Here is a 25,343-nt window from a genome sequence, read left to right as displayed (position 1 = left end):
AATTTTGTGGTCACTAGATGTGCTTATCTCTAATTAACTTTACATATCATTACTGAAGGCTCTTGTATTTCACCCTGGTTATCCAGAAGCATACTCTGATTGTTATTTATTGCTTGTGGAACTTGCTCGTATTCAACTGGAAGCATCACAATTCACTTGCTGTAAAGACCCGGATAAATTCATACCCCTCTAGCAGAAAGAGTAGAGCCAAAAATATCTTGCAGGAAAAATAGAGCCAGAAATCTAGCGGGGAGAGAAGAACCAAAACTCTAGGTTAGCTGGTTCAGTGGCTCTGTTCCAGGAACTAGCTGACCATAAAGTTAGATTATAATCTTGAGAAACAGGGAGTTACCCCCTTGTGATTATCACTGGTATTTTCGGAATTTTTCAATGATCACCTCCCTACCTCCTTTGGGTTATTGGGTTATGGTTTCTTCCCTTAAATACCCCTTCTCCCAGCTACTCGGGGTCAAACTCTACCCCTGCGTGGGAAATGAGTTTTGGCCCCAGTGCACTGGTTCCTGTCCTGTCAATAAACCTCGTGTGATTGCAGCAAGGACGGTCTCTCATGAGTTCCTGGGGGGGGTCTCCCCACTCTGGGGGTCTTTCAGCTGTTTGGTGTCAACTAGAGTAGTCATTTAAAAGTGTATTAGTTCTTTGAGAATTTTCTACAAGGTGTTTGATTATATTCATCCCCTCAACTCTTGGTCCACCCTCCTTCCATACCTTTCCAGTTTTGTGTCTTTTCTTCCACCCTTTGACCCCATCAAGACCAATTTGTGCCGCCCAAATATTCTTGATGTGTGGTCTTCCACTGAAGCATGGTCAACTTACCAGGGCTTATACTCTTGGACAAAGCTGACTCTCACTCTCCCAGAAGCTAACAATTATCAATAGCTTCCTGACTAGGGGTGGGACTTCCTGCCTAACTAACTCCCTTTTCCAGGCTCGGGGTTGGTCTGTCTTCGAGTTCACACAGGCTTTCTGCATGTCATTCCAAATGCAGTGAGTTCATACGCACAACTGATACTTCAGAACCCATCGTTTCCTTCTAGTCATCCACTGCCTCTTCTCCACGCCCCCTTCCACAATGATCCAGGAGCCTTTGGAGGAGTTGCTGTGGCATAGGTTCCATTTAGGGCTGAGTGTTCTGCTGTCTCTTATTCTCTGTATCTTGGGTAGTCGTGGGTCACTGTCTAATCAATCACCATCTACTGCAAACAGAAGTTTCTCTGCTGGGGGGTGGGGTTGAGAAATGCTTTAATCTGTGAATAGAATGATAGGTCATCAGGAACCAGTTTAACACCAAGTCCATTTAGCAGCATAGAAATGGTGGGTTCTCCCCTGGGACCCATGACCTGTCTAGACACAGGTGCTTAGCCTGGCAATAGTACCAGCTGTGGATTTTATCTTTGGAACTAGGCCAAATCAGAAAGTGATTGGATTCTCTCCTGATGTCTGAGCCACTGTTGTACCAGCGAGCATATCTTGCCAGGCCAGTTACTATTGTAACTCAGAGTTCACAGCTGGGTGCAACAGATGATTACTTTCCCCTTCCAGCTGCAGGGATAGCACCTTCCAGCACTGTGAGAGTTGAAAGGGATGAAGCTTCCCAGATGAGTACCAGCTTCATATTGTCATGTTTGGTGACTCAAGTATGTGGTGTCTATAGCAATAGGAACGTACCATTAAATTCTGGAGGGTAGACAAGAGTATTGGCAATGGCGTGAATTCTCTGAGAGTCTGTGAGTTCTCTGGCCAACAATTTCAGAAGAAGTAACTTAAAGGGGCTTTACTATCTCATTATAGGTTAGTGAATGGCCATTTTTTAACTTCTACCCATATTTTGCTGTATTCATGTCTATATTCATTCACATATATAATGCAAGTATACTATTAAATGATAGAATTTGCATGCCAATATATGATATAGTATATTGAGCACATACAATCAGGAGGGGCAGCCCTACATAGAGGAGGCCCAAAAAGGTCTATTTCCACATTGACCAAAGTTCAGAGAGTTGGGACTTGTTTCTAGTTCCTTCAAGGTTATTGTGCTTCTACCTCAGACAAAGGTCCCACCTAGTTGTAAATCAGAGTCCAGCTCTCTTAAGGTTATTGTCAACAGGTGTGGCTAATTGCCAGCTGTTGTGCTCCTGGAATAGGGAAATAGTTTGTTCCCACCCTAAACAAAAGTCTAAGGATCCAACTAAGTTCCAGTTCCTTTTATGGAAATAATTTGGGCTTCCACCCAGGGAGTGGTTTGCCTACAGAGTGTTTTGGTCTAGGGCATGAGTGTGACTTGGCAACTCATAGTTTAACATTCTGTTGCTAGAATGTAGCCCCTGACTTTCAACTGGCATGTTCATTTCCTTGTATCATATTAATGCAGTCTTCTGCCTTACTCTTATCTTTAGGGGTCAGGGGTATTTTAAACAATTGGAAATTAAATGTTGGCAAATTTTCAGTACTCACAGAAATTCCCTCCTGATACTATCCTATATGTTTCTCCTTTTTTATTATTTTCATTCATGTCTTCATATTCTTTACTATATTTCTAAATCCCCATATTTCCATCCGGGCAAGAGGTATTTTTGTCGAGGTTGGTCCCTGATAGTACAAACCCTCTGAAACTGTAAGCAAATCCCAAATTAAATTCTTTCTTTTATAAGAGTTGACTTGATCATGAATTCTCTTCACAGCAATAGAGTAATAACTAATAAAAGCTACTTTTAAAGGTCACATTTATTTTCTCCCTGGAGTACTGGCTTAGGGGGTAGTGTCTAAAACAATCTTTCATGACCCAAGCATCTTTCCCATGGCTTCTTATCTCTGTTTATATAGGTACGACAAGAATGTATTCATTTCTATGGTCAGTTTTATTTTATTTTATTTTATTTTATTTATTTATTTATTTTTTTTTGGTTTTTCGAGACAGGGTTTCCCTGTAGTTTCTAGAGCCTGTCCTGGATCTAACTCTTGTAGACCAGGCTGGCCTCGAACTCAGAGATCCGCCTGCCTCTGCCTCCCGAGTGCTGGGATTAAAGGCGTGCGCCACCACCGCCCGGCTTCTATGGTCAATTTTAAATGTTTTTTTTTTTTTTTTCCAACTGGATCCCAGGTTCTGGGAAACCTGTGAGGATACCATGCCTTCAGGCTTATGGTCAAACATAGGAAGTTTTAGTGTAAACAAAACCCAGTGGGATCTGTGAGTGAACCAACTCTAAGAGAGAGAAGAAATCCATGAGAAAGCTGTGACAATGTGTGCCCACAGAGCACAGTCTCACTCAGCTTCCAGCTACTGGAAGACATTTTTGCAAAGCTCTTCTCCATTAGCCCATGCTGTGTGCCATTTGGTTACATTCATTCCCCATTGCTCTCTTCTGTATTTTCTTCCCCCATTTCCTCCTTCCTCCCCCTTCCATTTTTATGCCCTACAAATGCATGTCTATGTGCATACACGTATATGTATATATAAAGTAATCTATATTCCATATATGAGAAAAGACATAAAATACTTGTCTTTCTGAGTCTAACTGATTTTGCCAATATGATAGTTTTCAAATCAATCCATTTTCTGTCAAATGACATTTTTCTTAGTGACGGATGAATAAAACTCCAGGTGCTCATAACCACATTTTCTTTATCCATTAATCTGTTGATGGACACCCATGCTGATTCCCTAACTTGGTTATGGTGAATGGTGCCAGAAGCAATAGGTATCCCTATACTATACTAAGTTCCCTAGCTTCTGTAAGGTTTCCACAAAGTGACTCAGACATGTACCCACTCTCTGATAAGCCCAGTGTTCTTCTCTGACTTTTAGAAACTTCAGATAAACTAAATATTCATCACCGTGTTTCTGCCTAAAATTCCTTTTTGGTTAAATATAATGAAAGCTTTCAACACCTTTATCTTATAGAAAAAAACAAAACAAACACACAAAACACAGGCAAACCGCTAAATATCCTTAGTTTGAAGTCAGAGTGTCATGTTATTATATGCTTTATTTGTGTATGTGTGTGTGTGTGTGTGTGTGTGTGTGTGGTGTGTTCCCAAGTGCAGGTACCTTCAGAAGTCAGAGATATCTGGAGCTGCCACAAATGGGTTCCAGGAAGAGAATTCAGGTCCTGCTTTTGTAAAAGCAGTTTGTATTTTTAACTGCTGAACCTTCTTTCCAGTTCCAGCCACTTTGATTTTTTGAAAGGTATTTGTTTAGTGTGTTTGTAAAAACTTTAATATCACCATTTATACTAGCACCAAACTGAATAAAAACAAAAACTTAACCTTAATGCTCACAAAATATATTCAGGAACTATACACAGAAAATTCAGATCACCATAGACTTTTTAAAAATCTAACACTGATAATGGAGAAATGTACTGTATCTATACATTATAAAGCTTACTATAAAGAAGTACATTTTTCCTCAATGTTGAAATTGTGTGGAATCTACATTGATCCACAGAGTCAATGTAATCACAATGAAAATTTCAGAAAGCTATTTTTCTTTTGTAGATGTTGACAAACTTATCCTAAATTTGCTTGGAAAATTACAACAAACCAACATACAGCAAAAAAACCAACACAATGATGAGGAAGAAGAAAGATGGAAGACTACTATTACCTACAACTAACAAGAAAATGTGATGCTGGCTAAAGAGAAGGCATAGATCAAAGCAGTGGGATAAGAAGCTCAGAAAGACTATCTAAATGGAATGGAAGTAGGGCAAAGTTAGTCTGTTTGGTAAATGGTACAGGAACAATCAGAAGCTTGGGTATGAAAAATAAGATAATAAACACACACACACAGAGTTGAAGATAGAGAGACAGAGACAGAGAAACAGAGAGAGATCCAAACACAGAGAAGTTAATATACACACAGATCTTAAGCAGTTCCCAAATTAACTCAGAACAAATCATAGTCCTAATGTAAAGCACAGAACTAAAATTTCTAAGAAAAAAAATGAGAACCAAAAGTTGTTTGTTTTGTGATAAAAGAACAAAAGCATATTAATACATTAAAGGAAATACCAATAAATTGGACTTTGTTGAAATAAAAAAAAATGTTGCATAAAAGACCTTGCTGATAGAGTATAAGACAGGGAGAAAAAATTTTGCAATGCAAATATCTCACTAAAACCTTGTTTCTAAACTGTGAAAGGACTCAAGGCTTGCCCACGTAAATAAAAAAAAAACTCATTTAAAATGAACAAAAGACCTGAACAGATACCTCACCAAAGAAGACAATAGATGACAAATAAGTCGGTGGAAAGATGCTCAATAATGTGTATTATTACAGAGCTTAAAGTCAAAATATCATTGATGTGTCATGATATAGCTATTAGAATGGTTATAATCCAAAATCAGACACATGGAACAACATGAATTATTGTTGGTGGGACTGAAAAATGATACAGCTGCTTTAAGACAGTTTGTCCACTTATTAAAAGCTAAAGGTTTTTTTTTTATAGGATCCATCAATTATGATTATTGAAATATACCTGAGTATATTGAAAAGTGTCCACAAAAATCCTGCTCCTGAATACTTATAGCAACTGTACCCTTAATGACCAACATTTGGAAGTAACTGGACCTCCTTCGGGTGCATCAGAGATAAGAAGTCATGGTGCCTTTCTCCAAAGAGTGAAAAGTCTCATTCATTTAAAAAGAATCTGCAGCTGGAAGGTGGTGGCGCACACCTGTATTCCCAGTACTTGGAGGCAGAGGCAGGTGCGTCACTGTGAGTTTGAGGCCAGCCTGGTTTACAGAATGAGTTCCAGGACAGCCAGGTGAAGAATCTTGGGAAGCCTTAAATGCACACTAGTAAGTAGAAGACAGTCTGAAAGGTTACATATGACTGTTACTTACATGAGAACATAGTGGTCACCAAGGAATCAGGCAGAGGATGTAGGGTGAATAGGTCAAACACAGCAAAAACATTAGTGTAAGTATGATGGTGGTGATACAATGTACCTGACATTGGCATCATGTATCGATTTACATGGATACATTTTTACAGCACAAACCATGAACCTTAGTATAACTTTACCCCGTGTGTGTGTGTGTGTGTGTGTGTGTGTGTGTGTGTGTGTGTGTCTTAAGATAGGGTCTTACTATGTTGCCTTAGCTGGTCTGGAACTTGCTAGGTAGACCATGCAGACCTTGAACTCATAGAGATGCCTGCTTCTGCCTCCAGAGTGCTGGGATTAAAGGTGTGTGCCATCATTCACAGCCCTCCCCCACCTTTTAAGTAGAGTACCAACACCTCCCTTAAGTCCCCTGTTAGAGTGTTTTAGGTTAGTTATGTAAAAGCTTATTCTCTAGGCTGTTTTTTTTTTTTTTTTTTTTTTTTTTTTTGGTTTTTCGAGACAGGGTTTCTCTGCAGCTTTTTTAGAGCCTGTCCTGGAACTAGCTCTTGTAGACCAGGCTGGCCTCGAACTCACAGAGATCCGCCTGCCTCTGCCTCCCGAGTGCTGGGATTAAAGGCGTGCGCCACCACCGCCCGGCTCTCTAGGCTGTTTTTAATACGGCTTCTCTGCCATAGCCCTTTCTTCTGAGAGCATCAACGGCTATCTGTCATAAACTCACCAGGCCTGCCAATGAGTTGCCAGCTCTGTTTTTCAGTCTATTGATCTAAGCTGGGGTAGCAGGCTCAGTTGGTTGGTCCTTTTCATATCAAGAGTGGTCAGAGGAGCATCACTGGATCTCATGTAGCTGTAAATTGAAGCTGGAGAACCACCTGGGTTATGGCTTTTATTATTCAACAGTCCCAGTGAGCATTGCTATTGGTTGTTGAGCATAGAACTGCTGGGAGCTCCTAGTGGCTGAGGTCTTTCCTACCGTATTACATATGTAAATAGTGATCAAAAGCTGGCTCTGTGCTCATGCATCACACAGATAGAACACTTGAAGGTAGAAGACCTCCTTGACCCTGCACAGACACTGCACTGTCCCATGCTGTCCTTGTGGCTGTGTAGAAAGCAGTTGGTAGCTGTGAGAAAGGCAAGCCTCTCCGCACGGGGTTTTTGGGCTACAAAGTTTCATCAAACAGAAATAGCTCTTCTTATTTGATTAGGGCAAGAACCAAGGAGTGGAGAGAAGAAAATATTTGAAGAAGTCTTAGTTTGTGTTTGTTGAGCATTTATGAATCAAGGTCTTTGGGGGAATAAGACACTTAGCCAAAGGGTACTGGCTTTGACCCTGTCTGCCTCTTTGCTATGGTCTGAATGTGTCCCAGAATTCATGTGGTAGACATGTAACAGTGTTGGGAGATGAGGCCTTATGGAAAATGATTAGGTCATGAGGACTTGGATCTCATAAAGTATAGAAAGGGCTTGTGTGGATTGGTTTATTCTCCTATTCTCTTATACCACACAAGGATGCAAAGTTTCTTCCTCTCTTGCCACGTCTTCCATTGTATGGGGATTCAGCAAGAAGCCCTTCATCAGATATCAGCAACTTAATCTCGAATATCGAAGACTCCAGAACCTTCAAGAAATAAAGTTCTGGTCTCACAGATTAGTTAGCTTGTGGTAGTTTTTAGAGCAGCACAAAATGAAGGGAGGGACTGCCATAGTATAGCCTATTCCTGCAGTGAGAACCTCCAGGCTGGGGCCCTACTAGGTCTCCACTGAACACAGGCTGCCTCAGGGCAGACCGAGGGGCTCTGGGCAGCACTGAGGGTGCAGCTTTAGCCCTCCAGTCCAAATGTGGTGAGAACTGGAAGAGAGGCTGATGGAGGCAAACCTCTCCCATGATGCTTCTGAAAACAGAATTCCTACCCCTCCCATGAGCCATTCTTTCAGTTATTGAGTTCTCTGTGATTTTTCTAAAGTTTTGCTTGCATGTTTCCTTAAGTTAATTAAAATTGCTTTCCTTTCAATCTTAGAGTTAACTAGTGTGCTGTACTTTCTTTTGGACCAACCTACCCCAAGTAGCATATTTGGAGTTAAAGTTTCGATATTATAATTTTGATGAGACACAAATATTCCATCCAAAGCTCTGGCTCATAGTGGCAAAACTAAAAATGTGGAAGATATAAATTCTATTCTTAAAATAAAGTGTATTCAATTATTTCTATGAATTGATAGTCCTTGACTAAACTATTTTTTTTAGAAATTAGAAAGTTTACAATCTTAAGGCAATTCTACAATTTATTTCATTTCCCGTTTCTCTGCAGCATCCATCATTCTAAGAAGGGTGTTGGGGAAGAGTGTAAGAAAGAGACCAGGGTAGGGAAGGCCCTAAGAGTAGTGTAGAGTCCAGGGATGAGAAAGCCAGGGCATTAAACCAGCCTTTGGCTTGAGAGACATAGAGAAGGGCAATTTCCAGAAACTGGAAGGAGGTCTGTGCAGAGAGGTACCCTAAGAGAAGCCATGACCTTCTGTGGGAAGACATGCCAGCCCGAGAGGGAAGGCTTTGATACTCCTTTCCCATAAGATCTTGCTGAGTTTCTATGATGGTCAAATGCAATAGCACCGGACAGATGGTTGTGGTGGCACATGCCTGTAATCACAGCACTCAGGAGTCCCAGGCAAGCGAATAGCAAGTTTGAAAATATCCCGAGACACATTATAAATTTGAAGTCAGTTTGAACTTTATAGTGACCCTGTCTCACTGTTCAACACAAGGCTGTAGGACAAAAGAGCCAGAGGACAAAAGAATCAGTAGATTTGATCCAAAGAGGTCATCCTCCTAGAGCAGAGATCTGGAGGCAATGTGCCAGCTGACAGTATCCCCCAAATACATGATCAATATTAACATCTAATTTCATACTATTGGGAACTTGGGCCTCTAGGAAGCAATTAGGTCAGAACACTGGAGACCTTGAAAATGGAACAATGGGGTCCCAAAAGCACTCTTTTGACTTTTTCCGTCATGAGAAGACAACCTAGCATGGTACCACATAGGAACTAGAAAAAGGTCCTCCTCAGCACAAAATGTGCCAGCATTTTGCCTTAGGCTTCTTGCTTCCAGAACTATGGAAAAGGAATGCTTGTAGTTTAAACCATAAAGCCTGATACTTGGTTGTATCAGTCCCAAGGACTAAGACAAGGCCAGCAGAGAGAATCTAGAGAAGAGAGCAGAAGGCATTTGACAAAGGCACTCTTTTGTCTCTTAACACACATTCTCTTCTGTCATCTGGGTGAAGTGTTCAAAGACTATACAGCATCTATTGCCAATTACATTATATGAGGTGACATTCATTTGGCTACATGCCCAGTTGAAATCCTAAATGTTAGTCACTTGCTTGTATCTGTTTTCAATTCAGCAGGACCATGATGCATTTCTGAAGAAATCATTCCTCCTTTGGTGCTTCTAAACCCAGAAAGACTGTGAACATGGTGCTAATAAGCAAAAGTTTTTCAAGTGGGTTGTAAAGAGGAACAGTAAGATGGGACATTTTTCCCATTATGGCTGGGATAGAGGGAATATTACATTTAGATGTTGTTTTAAATAAGATCATGGTAACATTACCACAGTTTCATATAATGTAGTCTCCTGACCGGTGGTACACAGGAGCATCATTTCGACACGTAGCAAGCTGACATCTAGGAGATGGGACATGTAGAGAAATCATGGAATCCTGTGTGTGTAGCCATTGGCACCTCTGCAATGAAATTTGAATTCTAAGCACAAATAACCCTGTGTAGGAACCCTTGTCATTGTCAACAGATTTCCTAAGTCTGGGAACTGGGAGACACATTGCCAGAAAAGAAGGAAGATGCTTGCCTGCCTTAAGGACATGTTCCCATGAGAACAGAGCACTGTTCCCACCATTAGGGAACAGTACAATGTGATCAAGTTGTCACCAAGTAGTTGCCATATCTAGTCCTAGTTGAAGCCAAGTGGAAGCCAAAGGGTAAAGGAGCTATATTACTGTTCTCCATATACAACAGCCTTCTAATTGGGAGCCATTTGAAGAAGGGAGGAGAATTGAACATTGGATATCAATTCACAAACCAAGGGCTCCTGCTCTCAGACTACTGAGATATATAAACCTGTGCTATTTCTATAGTTTTGGACTCCTCTGGCTGTTTCCGCTGACAAAACTGAACGTTCCTAGGACACTTTTCATCTCATTGAGAATATGGAAGATCCTTTGTCTTTTCTGAGTGTGTTTGCATTTAACAAGTGGTTTTTCTGCTGTATGTAGAATTTCTTTTTTGCTCATTTGGAAGATGGGAGATAGCATACTTATGCACCAACTGCTGGAATAAAGTGGGGATAGTTGGGGAGCAGCCATCCTCTGAGGTGGGTGAAGGAGGAAAGATGCTGACATTTTCATAGCAAATGAAAAAGAAAGCTTAAGAAAGCAGAAGAGTACCAGAGAGTCTATTCAAGAAGGCCTGGCACCAAGTGGGGCATTGCAGCAACTCCACAGGAGAGGCCCAAGGCCCAAGTAAAGTCTCAGGAAAATAGGCATTGTATTATCAGTACCAGCAAATTTAGAGACCAGAACAGGGTGAAGAAAGAAGGGAGGGAGGGAGGGAGGGAGGGTGGGAAGAAGAGAAGGAGGAGGAAGAGAAGAAGGGAGGGGGAGAGAAAGGGGGAAAACGGGATGGAGAGAGAGAAAAGAGAGAAAAGGGATGCAACAGACAGAATCTTTGAGTAGCAATGAGGGATAGAAACCAGAGAGAGAAAACAGAATTAATGCTAGATTTATCCCTGAGCATAATTGAATGGACACCAAAACTCCTCCACATGTATACACACAGAGAAACACATACAGCACACACACACACACACCCCACATATACCAAGTGATCTCATGTAAATGACTTAATGACACAACTCACATTTTAGAAAACTATAAGCAATCCAAAACTCAAATCAGTCCATGAAAAGAAATAATAAAGATTAGGGTAGGAGCTGATGAAACAAATAAAATAATAATAATAATAATAATAATAATAATAATAATAATACCAAAACATAGAATTAGGGAAATAAAAGATTCCTTTTTTAACATGCTAAAATTTCATTTATTAGACAAGTTGTATAACCATTCAAGTTTTTATAGTGACATTTACAAACTTATTAACTAAATTCTCAGATTGATCAACTAAAATACCTCAAAACCCTTTCATAAGCTTTATAAACCAGGAACAAGTCAGTGAAATGCTTAACACTGTGCTCACATTGTCAATAGGAAATAATGTCTCAGATTATTTTAATATCATACAATGGCATTTAAGACTCCAGACTACAGTAGTGTTAAATGTTGAGAAAAGTATTTTTTATTTAAAAGTTTTGCATGTAATAGGAATTAGTGAGTCTCATGTAAGTCCTTGTTGATTGGAACGCATTTTGAGAAACAAGTCCAATAATTTAATATATACCTTCTGACTCATTAGTAAAACGATTCCTTTTTTGAAAAGATAAGCAAGATTCACAATCTTTCACCAAACTAGACACAACCAGAGAGAAATGAGATTGAAGATATAATAATATGTACCAATGGAATCCAGAGTGTTATTAGGGCAGGTTTGAAAAACTTTTTTTCTAATAAATTATAAAACCTAGACTAAATGGGTAACTTTCTAGATACTTATGGCCCAGCAAAAGTAGACGAAAGGAATATAAAACCTAAACAAATGTGTTACGAGTAATGACAATGAACAGTAATAAAATGTCTCCCAACTGAAAAATGTCCAGGCACAGATGGACTCGCTGTTGGATTTTACCAGACCTTTAAAGAAAACATTGATGTGCTTGAGACTGTTCCATGAATCAGAAAGAGAGAGAATACCGCCGAGCTCATTTTGTAGAGTCAGGATTACCCTTAACCAATACTGGGTCAGGCCACATCAAAGGAAGAAAATCAGGCCAATCTACTGGATGAATGTACATGCAAAAGTTCTCAGTAAAAGACTTGCAAATTGAATTCAGCAACACATTAAAAAGATCATTCACAATGACCAAATTGGCTTCAGTCTAGGGATGTAAGGATGGTTCCATGCATGCAAATCTGTAAATACAATTCAGCATATAAATAGGCCCATGAAGAGAAATTACATGATCATTTCAACATATGCAGCAAAAGCCTTTGACAAAGTCTAAAATCCTCCCATGATAAAAAATCCCCAAAGAAGGAGCATACATCAGCTTAATAGAGACCATATTTGACAAGCTTCTAGTCAATGTGATGTTACATGGGAGAAAGAGAGCACCTCCTCAGATCTGGAAGAAGACTGGGGTGCCCTTTCTCCCCATTCTTATTCACCATAGTTCTCCAGTTCTTACCTAGAGCAGTAAGACAAGAGAATGAAATGAAAAGGGTACAGATAACAAAAATAGATGTGAAATTATCTCTATGTGCAGACTCTGAGAACTTTCAGCAAAGCAGCAGGACACAAAAATCAACATATAAAACCAGTAGGTTTCTTATATGCCAATAACGAACCTGCCAAGAAAGAAATAATAAAAGCAATCCCATTTTCAATAGCTTCAAAACACTCATAATAAACAATGTAAACCATTGCAGCCAAGTCTTGACTTCCAGATATAGACACAGGCAAAGGTATTCTAAAAAAAAAAAAAAAAAAAAAAAAAGCTTCCAGTACCATGAAACAATTGCAAGACTTGACAGACAAAAATGCATACAGTTAACAGCTCTGGCACAGCAACGGAAACAATTGAGCGAAGAGACAGCTCACAGAATGAAGATCTTTAATAGCCATATATCTGACATATGATATTTAGCTTTTAGGGTATACAAAAAAGTAAAAGAACTAAATAACAAACGAGCCAACCAATATATGGACAAGTGATAGCAGTAGACAGTTCTCAAAAGAGGAAATACAAATGGACAATGATGATATGAAATATGCTTAACATAATTAAAACTTCAGAGCCCTTCTCACCACGGTCCAACTGGCAATCCTTGTACAGTGCTAGGGACAACGTAAACCAACCCAGCCACTGTGGCAGTCAGTATGGGGGTTCTCCAAACAACCGAAAATAGAACTGTCATACGGTCTACCCAAGCCACTCCTAGGAACTGTCTAAACTAGTGTTCTGCAGAGATTTCTGCATATACCTGCTTATTATGGCACTATTTACAGTAACCAAGTCACTGATAAGGCAAAGAAAAATATATGGCATTAAAGTAGATATTGGGATATTTAGTAGTGGGACAAACGAGAAGGAGAAAGGAGTGTGGGGTGTAAAAGTGGTTTAAGTACATGACACAGATTTATGGAAATAACTTTTTGTAACCCGCCACTGTGTATAATTAATATGCCCACCAATTAAAAACAAAAGCAAATAACAGTTGCCCTAAGTCTGTCTGACTCATTCCCTTGGCCATAAAGGTAGCCACTGAAGCACTGAGTGTTATTTAATTTGGGTTCTTTTATCTTAAAATTTCTATCTCAAGTATCTTGTCATAGAGAAACTTGAGGGAGACTTGAATTGCAGACATTGCCAACTCTATAAAATGAGCAATGAAGAAATATCAGGCCTGTGGGACCAGGAAACCCAGTGTTCAAAGTTAGACTCTCCTAACTCCCAGAAAGTATGATTTGGGAAAACCTGCAGCTTGGCAGGATCCAACTTTCTTCTCCTATAATCTAGGGACGAGAGTGACTGTCCCCCAGGGCTTAGGAAGTTAAGTGTGGTTACAAGTGAATGGTAACAGTCCCTGCGGTCCCCATCCTGCCCTCTTGTGATTGCTGTGCCATTTCTTGTCCCTCCACTGACCTAGAGTTGGTATTTATGTGTTTTGTTAAAGGTATCCAAGGTCCAAGCCTCAAAGGGGAAGCTGAACACTAAAAAGCAGAGATATTAGATAAAGCTGTGGCTTTTATCTGTGAAACCTACCGTGTCACTCTGTGAAGATGTGGTTCATTATCCTCAGGATGCTGTAATTAGTCTTAATGCTCTGACGGGAACTTCTGAGCAACAAAACCTAATAAAGCTTCCAGGACTAAGGTCAAAACCACCCATGGCTTGGGCTATTCATCTTGCTCTCAAGCTCATCCATGTGTATCTAGTCTACATATGAGATTCTCAAATCCATCTTAAGGGTACTTATGTAGTGATTTTCTATTATGAAAAGCCTTGCTTGTAGCTGAGAACTAGGCTTGCCTCATTCCGCAAGAAAAATAGGCAAAGGAGGAGAGGAGATAAAGCTGATATCCCTCAAGATGCATGGATGGACCGATAGCTGATGATAGCTTAAACTGAATGAGAGAGCTTTACGCTTTGCTCATATAGTTTAACCAGTTACCCAGAGAATTCATTCTAAAACCTAACCCTCATACCCAGATAAATGTAGCTCTCAGCCTTCATCAGAGAAGCTTCCTGCAGCAGATGGGGACTACTGCCGAAATCTTTAATCGGTCAAAATACAGAAAGCAAGAGACTGCGTGGGGACATTCAACCCCAGTTGATACATCTACAACACAGCCTTAACCCCAAGGCTCAGAAAACTTGTGGAAGGGGAGTGGAAAGATTTTAAGAGGACCAGTGTATCTGCTGAGGGATAGTTAATGTCTTCTAGATATTATAGGAAGTCTGTACCTAAGAGATAAAATGTTCGCTAAACAATACATGAATAAGGACAACCCCCCCCCCCAAGTGCTCAGCTCTAAGCACATACACATAGGAGCACATTTAATGGACTCAGTAGCTTCTCTCTCTCTCTCTCTTTCTCTCTCTCTCTCTCTCTCTCTCTCTCTCTTCTCTCTCTCTCTCTCTCTCTCTCTCTCTCTCTCTCTCCCTCTCTCTCCCTCTCTCTCTCTCATATGTTTAAAAAAGAAATGGTCATGAATTTGAAGGAGTACAGGAGAACTTGAGGGTGGAAAGAGAAGGAAGGGAAGGTGTAACTACAGTCTGAATGTAGGAAATTCTTACAAAAATATAAAAATCAAAGGAAGCAAATTAAAAAAGTTAATAGCTAGATTCTACACGTATTCATTACTGTGATAATGTGCCTGAGAAAGGCAGCTTAAGGAATGAGGAGTGCATTTTGGCTCAGTAGACTGAAAATCTCCTAGTGTCTTCTTTGTTGCTGTGATAAACACCATTACCAAAATCAGCTTGGGGAGAAAAGGGCTTATTTCATTTTTTGCTTCCAGTTAACAGTTTGTCAGTGAGGGAAGTTAGAGAAGGAGCTGGAAGCAGGAACCTGGAAGCAGGAGCTGAAATAGAAACCGTGGAGGGGTGCTGCTTACTGGCCTGCTCTCCAAGGTTTGCTCAGCTTGCTTTCTTACACAACCCAGGACTGCCTGCCCAGGAGTAGCCCCCCTCACCCCGGGCTAGGCCCTCCTTCATCAGACACAATTAAGGAAGTCACCCACAGACATGGCTACAGACTGATCTGGTGGAGACAATTCTTTAGATTCCTTTTTCCCGGGTGACTGTAGTTTGTGTCAAGTGGAAAGGAAACAACTTTCACCATTCACCACGATTGGGAAGACATGGCAAAAGGAACAAAAGGCAGCTGGTCACATTGTAGTTGCTGACAGGAAGCTGAGAGAAATGGATGCTAGCTCAGCTCAATTGCCTTTCATTTGGTCAGGGCTCCTGCCTATAGGCTAGTGCAGCCCTCATTTAGAGCAGCTCATTCTATTCCCTTCCTTCCTTCCTTCCTTCCTTCCTTCCTTCCTTCCTTCCTTCCTTCTTTCCTTCCTTTCTTTTTTTTTCTTGTTTTTTTGAGACATGGTTTCTCTGTAGCTTTGAAGCCTGTCCTGGAACTCACTCTGTAGACCATGCTGGCCTAGAAGTCACAGAGATCCACCTGCCTCTGTCTCTGCCTCCTTTGTTCTGGGATTAAAGGAGTGTGCAACCACTGCCCAGCTTTCCATTTCAATTAGCTCAGTCTCTACACTCCCTAGCAGGCATCCCCATTGATGACTTTAGAACCTGTCAAGTTTATAGTCAATAGAAACCATCACAGTAAGTATACTCCTTCTACTTAATAAAAGCAATATGTCCCATTACGTTGGCAATGGTCTCAAACACCTGCTATTTACTCTATTCCTTGATCACATCAAGTGTTCACATTGTTGTAAACCTATACCATCTAGATTTCTGCAAGTACACTGTATAATGTTCATACAGCCCTACAATCACCTAAAGAAACCCTTCTTAGGATGTATCCCTATTAACAAAAGAGCTAAGATTGTAGTTTAGTTGGTCAACTGACCAGTCCTGGTATCGCTTCCCCCCAACCTTCTTGTGATGTACAGAAATCAGTGCCCTTAGTTGTAGTCACTTTTGATTGTTGCCAGCATTTGATAATAATAATTTCAAATTATTTCTCCTCATTCCTTGTAAATAGAACACAATTCTGCACATTGAGAAGGAGACCCTCTGCCCTTGGGAAGTTGAGTCCAGCCTCCATGCTGAGCAGGGTGGGTAAGCTGAGCTGGACAATGGGGTAGAAAGCAAGGCCTGTTGGTGGGCTGTGGGAAGGGTTCTTCCTCCCTCATAAGGGAGAAGCATACTAACACAGAAGCTCTTCCCCAGTCTGCCTCATGGAAACCATGCATAGGATGTGTTGCCGAGGAGGGAAGGGCCCTCAAAGCAACGGTGGAGGGGATACCTTTGGGTTTCTGAACTGCATTCTGAACTGCCTGCATTTAAAGTCTTAACAAGAGCCATTTATAACCATTTCATTTGGAGTCATAAGTTGGGGTGTCCCTGCTAAAGAGACTTTGAAAGTGCTCAGGCCTTGTCTAGGGCTCTAGCAGGTGGTAGGGATCAGGCAGGTTTCCACAGGGATGCAGATCAGTTTTCCCTGTTAAACAAAGAGAATGCACACCGTATTTTTAGAGTAATGGGAAAATTCAATGAACTAAAATTCCAACCAAGTGAGAGAACTAAGTGAGCTCCTCAACTGGGACAACCTGAAATCATGGTCTGGCCATGATGTGGCACAAAATAGAAACATCCTAGGTGATCATAGGAGCTGATGAGGGCAGGAGAAGAGTGACTTCACCTTAGCCAAAGACAGCTTATATCATGAGTGGCAGGAGAGGGGAGATGGCTGATATCCCTAAGAGGATGGACAGGACCACCTTGGAAAATAGACAGGGAACCAGCAGAGATTGATTCCGGTGATTTGCTGGTGAAGCATACCAGTGACTATTCTTTATCAACGAGCTCATGAGATATATGGGTTTGGGGAAAAACTGGCGCATGATTGTCACCAGCACCTCTCTAACTGTCTGCCCCTGTTAGGAATTGTCTTACATTTATCTGCTCTCGATGTATAGGCAACAAATACGGTGTTTAAAATGGAATTGGGCAGATAATCATTGAGTCTATATTCTGCCACAAGTATGGTGCTAGGTATTGGAGGATTAGTAATAACATTGCTGAAAGGCCACTTACCTGAATCAGGGCAAGCATCAGATAACCCTTGGGCAGTCGTTGAGGCTCTACCCAAAGAGGCATAATGCTGATCTGCGTTAACCACTAGAGGGCAGAAGAGGAGACACTTGCCAGCTCCTGTGCAATCCACAGAGGCATCTTTCTGGGGTTGGAGACCAGGCTCTGGGGAAGTGAGACCTAAGAGGAGGCCGGGATGATACTAGGACTCCTTGAAACTGTTTCTGGGTGCTGTTATTCCTCCTGGCGTCCTTCCCAAGGCATTCCATAAGCTGGAGAAAATCACCTCCCTCAAATTACCCCTGCATCTGAGTTCTGAGAAACACAAACGTTTAAGCTGTAAACTAGCAATGAACCACTTTTCTACAATCCCCAATGTACCCACAGGTTCCCAGGGAAATGGAATAGGTGGCTTCTCATAGGTAGCCTCTTTTCCTTGCTCCTGATTTGATTCAGAGTAATTATGAAATGGCAAATTTGCCCCAGTTGATGGAGAGAGAGGTGCAAATCCGATTAGCATACAGCATTTCAGCTACATCAGCTTCTCAGTCCTCAGGGAGCCATAGTTGAGTAACTAATTAAATGGCTCTGTGTATTGGGAGACGGCCTCACGCCTTTATCTTACACTGAGCTTTCTCTTTTATATTTGTTAACCTTTAAGCATGGTCATTCCACAATAAACAGAAAGTCTCAAAACAGGAAATTGTTTCCTCTTGTGGGGCTTGAAGCGACTTCCATCTTCAGCAGAGAACCCAAGTGTGTCACCAGGTTCTAGTGAGGAGAAGTGTCTAGGGCACCAGCATAATGTAGAGGACTCAGCATGTGGGACAGCAGAGAGCAGAGCTCCAAGACAGGAAAATCCTACCATCCTGTTTATATGGAGCCTTGCAAGCAATGTGCTGCTCATGTAGCCCATGAATGACTTGCATGAATAACTAGCTATGTTATAGCCTAAGCAGTTTAGAAAGATGCCAGAGGGATGAACATGATTGAAAACTGCTTATCTCCAAGTATTAGTTGCCTAGTGACCAAGTCCTAAACATTCACTGTTTAGATCCTAGGAGAAGCAGGTATCAGCTGGTTAGGAGTGAGGGACTGTGAAGTTAGGTTACCTGGTCACACATCTACGCAGGGTGTAGAGACATGGGAGCAAGTGATTAAAACCTTGAGTCCATTTCTGCAGTCAGAGATGTGGTTTGCAGTTGGAAATTTCTTCGAATTCTTAGGGGAAGTGAAAGGCATGTGGAAAGTGTAGATAGAAACTTTTGTGATGATTGCTGAAGAATTTTTCCTGAAAAGCCATTTCAAGAAGTAAGTGGTGTTATGTGTTCAGGTTGGAACAAGAAAATGAAATCTTCCACTGCCTAAGATAAAAAAAAAAAAATCAACCTATGGAGAACAAAGGAGAACTACATGTATTTGTGACTTATCAGGATTGCAATTCTGGGGTAACAAAATTCAGGCCATCTTGAAAATGTGTTTTGGGTTTTACAAAACAATATCGGTGCTTATCCCTCAAATTGCATGGGGGCTGTTTATTACATCTATTGTTTGTCTGGAATGGGGATTACTGCTGCAAAGGTCAAGCTGTCCTGTAGAGAAAAGGCTGGGCATGGTCTCAGCAATGGGCAGTGCAGGAGACAGTGTTGGAGAGGTTGGGGGTTGGAGGTTTAGGGAGCTGTGGAGGGTGATACTTTCTACAAAAGCTGTGAGTTTTGTATTGACCTAATAAGACAGTAACAAGACCAGGAGGCAGCTTCTGTCCTGCTCCAATGGTGGCCAAGGGGCCCGGGCCTTTGAGTCCGTGGCTTGAAAAGCTTGCATTTGCCAACAGCAGCAATGTCCAAATAACCAGAATGATTATGGTGTGATTAGAAACCCTGAAGCTTTGTCCAAAGGCTGAATCATTTACACAAACAGCAGATTCAGTGCGAGAGCTGAAGGCAAAAATATGCAATAGTAGGTATTGTATCACTGTTTTAACTGCAAAACTTGGCTAAAAGCAAATAGCCAATAGTAGCAGGTAGGGGGGGTAAATTCTAGCAAGTACAGACTTGAATATGTTTATTTCAAACAGTTTTTAGTGACAATGCAAAGTGTTCACGATACAGTGTTGATACAAACTTACACAAACAATTGAATTCTACCCCTAGTTTTAAAGCTTTCCTTAAAAAAAAAGAGATTGGAATGAAATATGCCAAATATAATATTTTGGGGTGGTGTGATTATGAAGGATTCTAATTTTCTTTTTATCCTCATTGTATTTTCCCAAAGCAATTTTTCTTCCTTGATCAGAAGAAAAGTACAGTTTTGTTAAAGCCTTGGTGACAGACAGTGCCTTATTCTCGCTGAGCTCTAAAATGTTCTCCCCAAAGACCAAGATGTATTTAGTGGTGGGTCCCTTTAGCACAGACCCAAGCAGTAGGACCAATTTAGCATCTCTAAATCTGTGGGCCAAAATGAACCTGTCCCTTTTGCAAGTTAATCATCTCAGATCTCTTGCCTCAGGAGCAGAAAGCCGAACACATCCCTAGTGATGATTTGGATTCTCTCGAAGTTAAACTGCCCTTCGCTCCGCACGGCCCCCAGTATATTCTACTGTCATCCTCCTCTATCCAGATTCATCCTGATGGCTGGAATCGGGTGTCTCCTTGGTAGAGCCCAAGCCTTGGCCTTCTTTGATCCCTGTAATGTCCTGTCTTGGATATATGTGATATCTTACACCTATTTACAGAACTGGATTGTAAAACCAAGACTTGGGTATGTCATTAGGGACCACAGGAAGAGAAGTGAAGAGAAAAAAAAATCTAGTAAATTGTGATTTTCTGGCAGATTATAAGGGTATTTTTTTTTTTTTTTTTTGCTTTCCTTGGTCATCTATGGAGTGAAAATAAAGACGGCACCCTCTTTATGACATAGAGCTTTTAGTGGGTTAGCAGAAGCAGAGCGTGTTGGATGGCTTCGGATGTGGAGAAGCCACTCATGACTGGTGCTCTCCCTCAATCCCTGCCACTCTGGAATCTTTACCAGTCCCACTGTGGGAACCATCTCCGTAAGAGTGGACTGAGACAGTTAAGGGTATCTGATCCCCTTCCCATGGTCTGCTTCCAACTACTTGTTGCAAATTTCTTTACTGCCTGGGATCATAAACCCCTTGAGCTGGGAGATTTATTGAAGTCTGTATTCCCTTCGATGCACTGCCTTTGGCAGGTACTAAATAAAACATGTTTAATGAACTTTAATTTCCCTTCCCAGATAACCTATTTTTTTTTTCTCCTTTTAATCACAACAGTTCCTGAACTCCAATGCAAATGCTTCCTGTTTACTCTAAAGACAGGTCCTGGGGATTGGCATCTGGAAGGTTAAACCAGGACAGGACTTTGGAGACAGAAGCAGAGACTTTCTGTAAGTTGAGTGGGAGAGGGAGGATGAAGAGATGCTGGCCTTCACTGGGACCATTGACTGTTGGACAAGGGTCAGCTGGCCTTCGGTGGTGAAAAGGGGATGTTAAGTGTATCCCTCACTTTGAGTCACTCACGGAGACATACCCTTGTATGTGCATAGCTCCTGGCACCCACGAAATGCTGCAATGTTTATTTACCATAAAATTCACCCATGTATCCAGGCCACTTGGTTGTTCTCACCTAAGTTTTTTAGCAGATATGGAGAGAAGGAACAGAAGCCAATTTTTAATTTATTCCTAGTCCTGGGGTTCAAAGACACTTTCAGAATAATAGTTTTGGAGTTTTCTATGCTACATTCAGAGCCTGAGAGGAACAAGATTTATTCTCCTGATCCTGGAGCTAAACCCTAGCTAACAGTGCACAATGAAGCAAACAAAACCCGTTCAGTAGGCGCTCACGAATTCTGAACCAGCCCAGAATTTCAGGTTTGTCTGTCCATGCCCCTGGCCATGTAGTGGTGTAGCATTAAGCAACCACACTAACTTGTTGCTGATCATTGTCCTCCTGTCTGGGAAGTAAGTCAGAGGCAAGTGACCTTGGTCTCCTTCTGGAGCAAGGTGAGAATTTGTGCTTTTATGTAAATCAATCCTTGTGTTTTTCTAGCATAAATGCTAATTGGTAATAACCAGTTGATAAGCCTGCTGATTTAGAAGCCTCTGGAGAAAGCTCCCTTTTTAATCTGCAAATAGAGCATTTTGCATTTGATGGTGGGGTTGCTTGTCGGCTCCTAATGGTGCTGGACCGTGTGTCTTGTTGGAGCATGACTCACAGGATGTGTTTGCCTGCCACCGGATGTCACAAATAATGCTGCTATTCAAATGAGGAGGAACACTAGAAGCAGGACTCAGAGTGATTTTGTTTTTCTAAATCGAAAACCTTATTTATGTGTCCTCTAGAATATTCCAATCCCCCTCCAGGAGAATATACAGTATTTTCTGTTTAGCTGGTGAAGCCGAGGCAACCAAAACCCCATTATGTGTAATACCTCTGAAGCCAAATTACAATATTTACCTCTGCATGTGAACTTGACATGCATAATTATCTCTGCTTAGAACAGAAAATGGAAAAAAAAGGTTCAATGAAGAGCCACGTGTGCGCGCTGAATAATGTTGTTCCAACAGAAGCAAAGGTGTGTGGGAGGACTGGAGAGGAGGAGGGAGGGGAGGAGGCAGGAAGCATAGCACGGGGGTATCCTGAGGAGAGGAAAGATCAGGAGGGAGTCTCTGGGTGTGGGAGCAAGACCGGAGAAGCATGGCCTGGAGAAAAAGGCTCTCTCTTGTCCCTTCAATGGCAATGGGATGTCCTTCAGCAGTCACCCAGCATGCCCGCTCCAAACCATCCAGTGTCCCCGCCACACTTCTATCAAAATCAGTTTAAAGTGAGAGCCAGGCAGCCAGGCAAGCCCAGTGCAGTCCAGGTCCTACTGCAGATTTAGAGAGAATTTTCTCTCAGACTGTCTGTGACCACCACAGGTACCTTGGACTGGGCAGGCCTCTGTGTCATAAGAGAGAGTGTTTCAAACACTCCTGTCCGAGTAGAATGCCTCTCAGCCAGCTCTGGCCTCCCAGCTTCCCAGACTACCCCTGAAAGCATGTAGAATCTCAAGATCTCTCCATTTTTCCTCCTGGCTGGCCACACAGAGGAAGGGATCTAGGGTAAAGGAGGAAATTCACAATGGCTCAGTTTTCAGAATAGACTCTGCCTTGGTCTCTTACACAGCTACAAGTAGATACCCAAAGAGTGATGGCCTGACACAGGGCCCCAGCAATCCGATCTCCACACCAAAGCAACAGGAGCATTTATCCCTGAAAGAGGAAAGCTAGGCGATCCAGGTTTTTAAACTAGTGTGTAATTGACTGATGGGTAATGCTGGCTTAAGTATTGATTTTTAATTAGCTCTCACTTCAAGACACTGCCATCCAGATAGCATCCCCAGAGAATTATGAAGTTTTGCTCTTACTTCATCCATCACGGTATCCCTGAAAGAAAAGCTCCGGGGACGGAAGATAGAACATTCTAACACGACCTAGAAATAAGCTCAGCTTTCTCAGCTTGGAGGTTGCTTGCTTCAAAAGCCGAAAAGGACACCCTCTGGAGACACGGTCTCTTGAAGGCAAGGCAAGGCTCCAGCTTCTAGCTAATGCTTGCTGGGCCTCAGCCCCTAATAGCTTTCAGGTGCTACCTTGAGCCTTAGGAGGCTGTGGTTTACTTGCTGCCCTTGCTTCTTCTGTTTTCCGTTCACAGCCTGGCCCGACCTCTTAGGCACTTTAGAAACCAACTCCCCATGACCTAGTTGTTGAACATGAGTTTCACTGCTGGAGCAGACATGAAGCAGACAGTGAGAGCCAGCTGGTTAATACTCAGGACTTGAAGGCAGCTGTTACATACTGTCATCATCATAAATTAAATTATGGTAAGTTGGAAGTAAAGACATCACGCGTAAAACACTGTAAGGGAAACAGGATGAAGACAGGCTGCGTTGCCCGAAGGATGGAACCAGAAAAAAAAAAAAAAAAAAAAAAAAACAGGTTTTCACCATGGAGCTTGGTGTGGTTGCATCACCTCCAAGGAAGTGTTGGCATCAACTAGTTTATCAGCTCCCAGGATGCTCCCCGCCCCCAAGCCAAAGGTTCAAGGAAAGCAGTCAGGCAGGCCAGGGACTAGAATGTCCAGAAGAAGATAGTATCTCCCTGTGAGATAGGTAAGCCCACATTGCCTGCAGAAAGAACCTGCTTCCTGCATCCCTGGGGTCATCCATTCCTGGAGATGCACAGATGCAATCTAAACCAGTAATGTTGATGTCACTGCCTTTGTATGCTAGCACTCAGAACCCTCTTTCTGTGGCGAGCACCTCAGTAAGGGAGCACTGTGGAAGAATGTGGGTTCCTGGTTTAGTAGCTCACCCCCAACTTTTCCATGTATCCCATGTATAGTTTCAGTAAACGGTATACCTGGCCGTTTTAGTCTCTTGACAACCTACCCCTCTGCCCTGTGGATGCTCAGACATGTATAGCTCAACCGTTATCAGTCAGTTGACTGAGGTCGTTTGGATATGCCTGGACAGAGATCATGGGTAGGTGAGGAGAAGCTGGTAATCCCTGGGCCAGCAGACTCAGAGGCACAGGGCTCAAAACTCTGAGAACTAAGCACCTGCTCTTGCAAGGCTTTAGATACCAAAGATTTAGGTTCTAAAAACTCAGGTTGAGGTTGATCACTCTGGGCTCTAGCCAGCAGCAGTTCTGGTGTCTGTCCAATATTATAATTCTCAGTTTCCAATAGCAGGAAGTATTGGTAAGAGCCACTGTAGTGGGATTTCATTCGTATTTTAATAAATAAAATTCACCTGAAAATCAGAGGGTAAAACAACCCCACTGGTCAGCCATGCAGACCAGGCAGTGGTAACATACACTTTTAATCCCAGTAACCACACTAGGTTGCCATAGAAACCAGGCAGTGCATGCCTTTAATCCCAGTGGTGCATGCCTTTAATGCCAGCCCTAGAGAGGATTATAAACTGGAAGGAGACAGCTCTCAGTCTCATTCTGAGATTGTTAGAGGCAAATTCGTCTTTTCAGACTGAGGTAGAGGTAAGAGCCAGTGACTGGCTGTTTTGCTTTTCGGATCTTCAGGTTGAACCCCAATAATTCCGAGTTTTCATTAATCGTATTCTAAGCCACAACAAGTAACAGTGAATAGTGTCCTCTGATGCTGCATACCTCAGATAGATGGTAAGTGCTGGGGTCTCCTGCTTGACAGTGATGTGTTTTATATGTCTGAGATTCTGAGACCCTTGGCCCTTAAACTCTGGTGCATTTCTAAAACTCTCCCGGTGACCAGGGCATGCATATTCACTTCTCTGGCTCTCCATAGCATTCTATACTCATTCTGCTTCTGTTCTCTACCCCGTCTTTCTGTTTCTCTCCTTCTACTATCCTTCATCTTTGCCACCTCTACCCCTTATCATTTTGGTCCTAGCCACTTTCTCATTGCCACTACTAGGGTGGCAGCCACTGCCACTGGATTTACTTCTTTTACTCTGTTGCTGCTTCTGCTGCTGCCCACCAGATCAGCCTGTTCTACTAAGAATGATGATGATGATGATCAAAACTAGGCAAGAAAAAAACCATTCATGAGAACTCTTTTGGTTGGTCGGCCTGATGTTGGCCACCAGGCAAAGCACTGGAGGGTTTGAAAATTGAACCAAACAGCATGCTTACATAGTCAGAAGGGTGGCAGAATGGCAAGGTTTTCTTTTCCACTAAGCAAAGCAGAACCTCATGCAAATAAAGGGTTACCAAACCTGCCATCATCGCTCACGCAAGTGGAAGACTTTATACGCACCAATCATAGGTCTTGTGCTGGGCATAAGAAACTGTTGTTCCAATAGTTTGTGAAAATGGCTGCAGAATCCTGCAGAATTCACTGCAATTTGAATGGCAAAAAAAAGTGCAGTGCAAGCCATTCAAATCCGTCATAGTTGGCAGAGTGCCTTCCAGAACTGTACATTAGCAGCAAGCAGCTGTGCTTGCCATGTGC

Source organism: Arvicola amphibius, chromosome 5, assembly GCF_903992535.2.
Source record: "Arvicola amphibius chromosome 5, mArvAmp1.2, whole genome shotgun sequence".
In the NCBI taxonomy this organism is placed as follows: Eukaryota; Metazoa; Chordata; class Mammalia; order Rodentia; family Cricetidae; genus Arvicola; species Arvicola amphibius.
The sequence above is the reverse complement of the archived record's forward strand: the minus strand, read 5'-3'. Positions refer to the sequence as shown.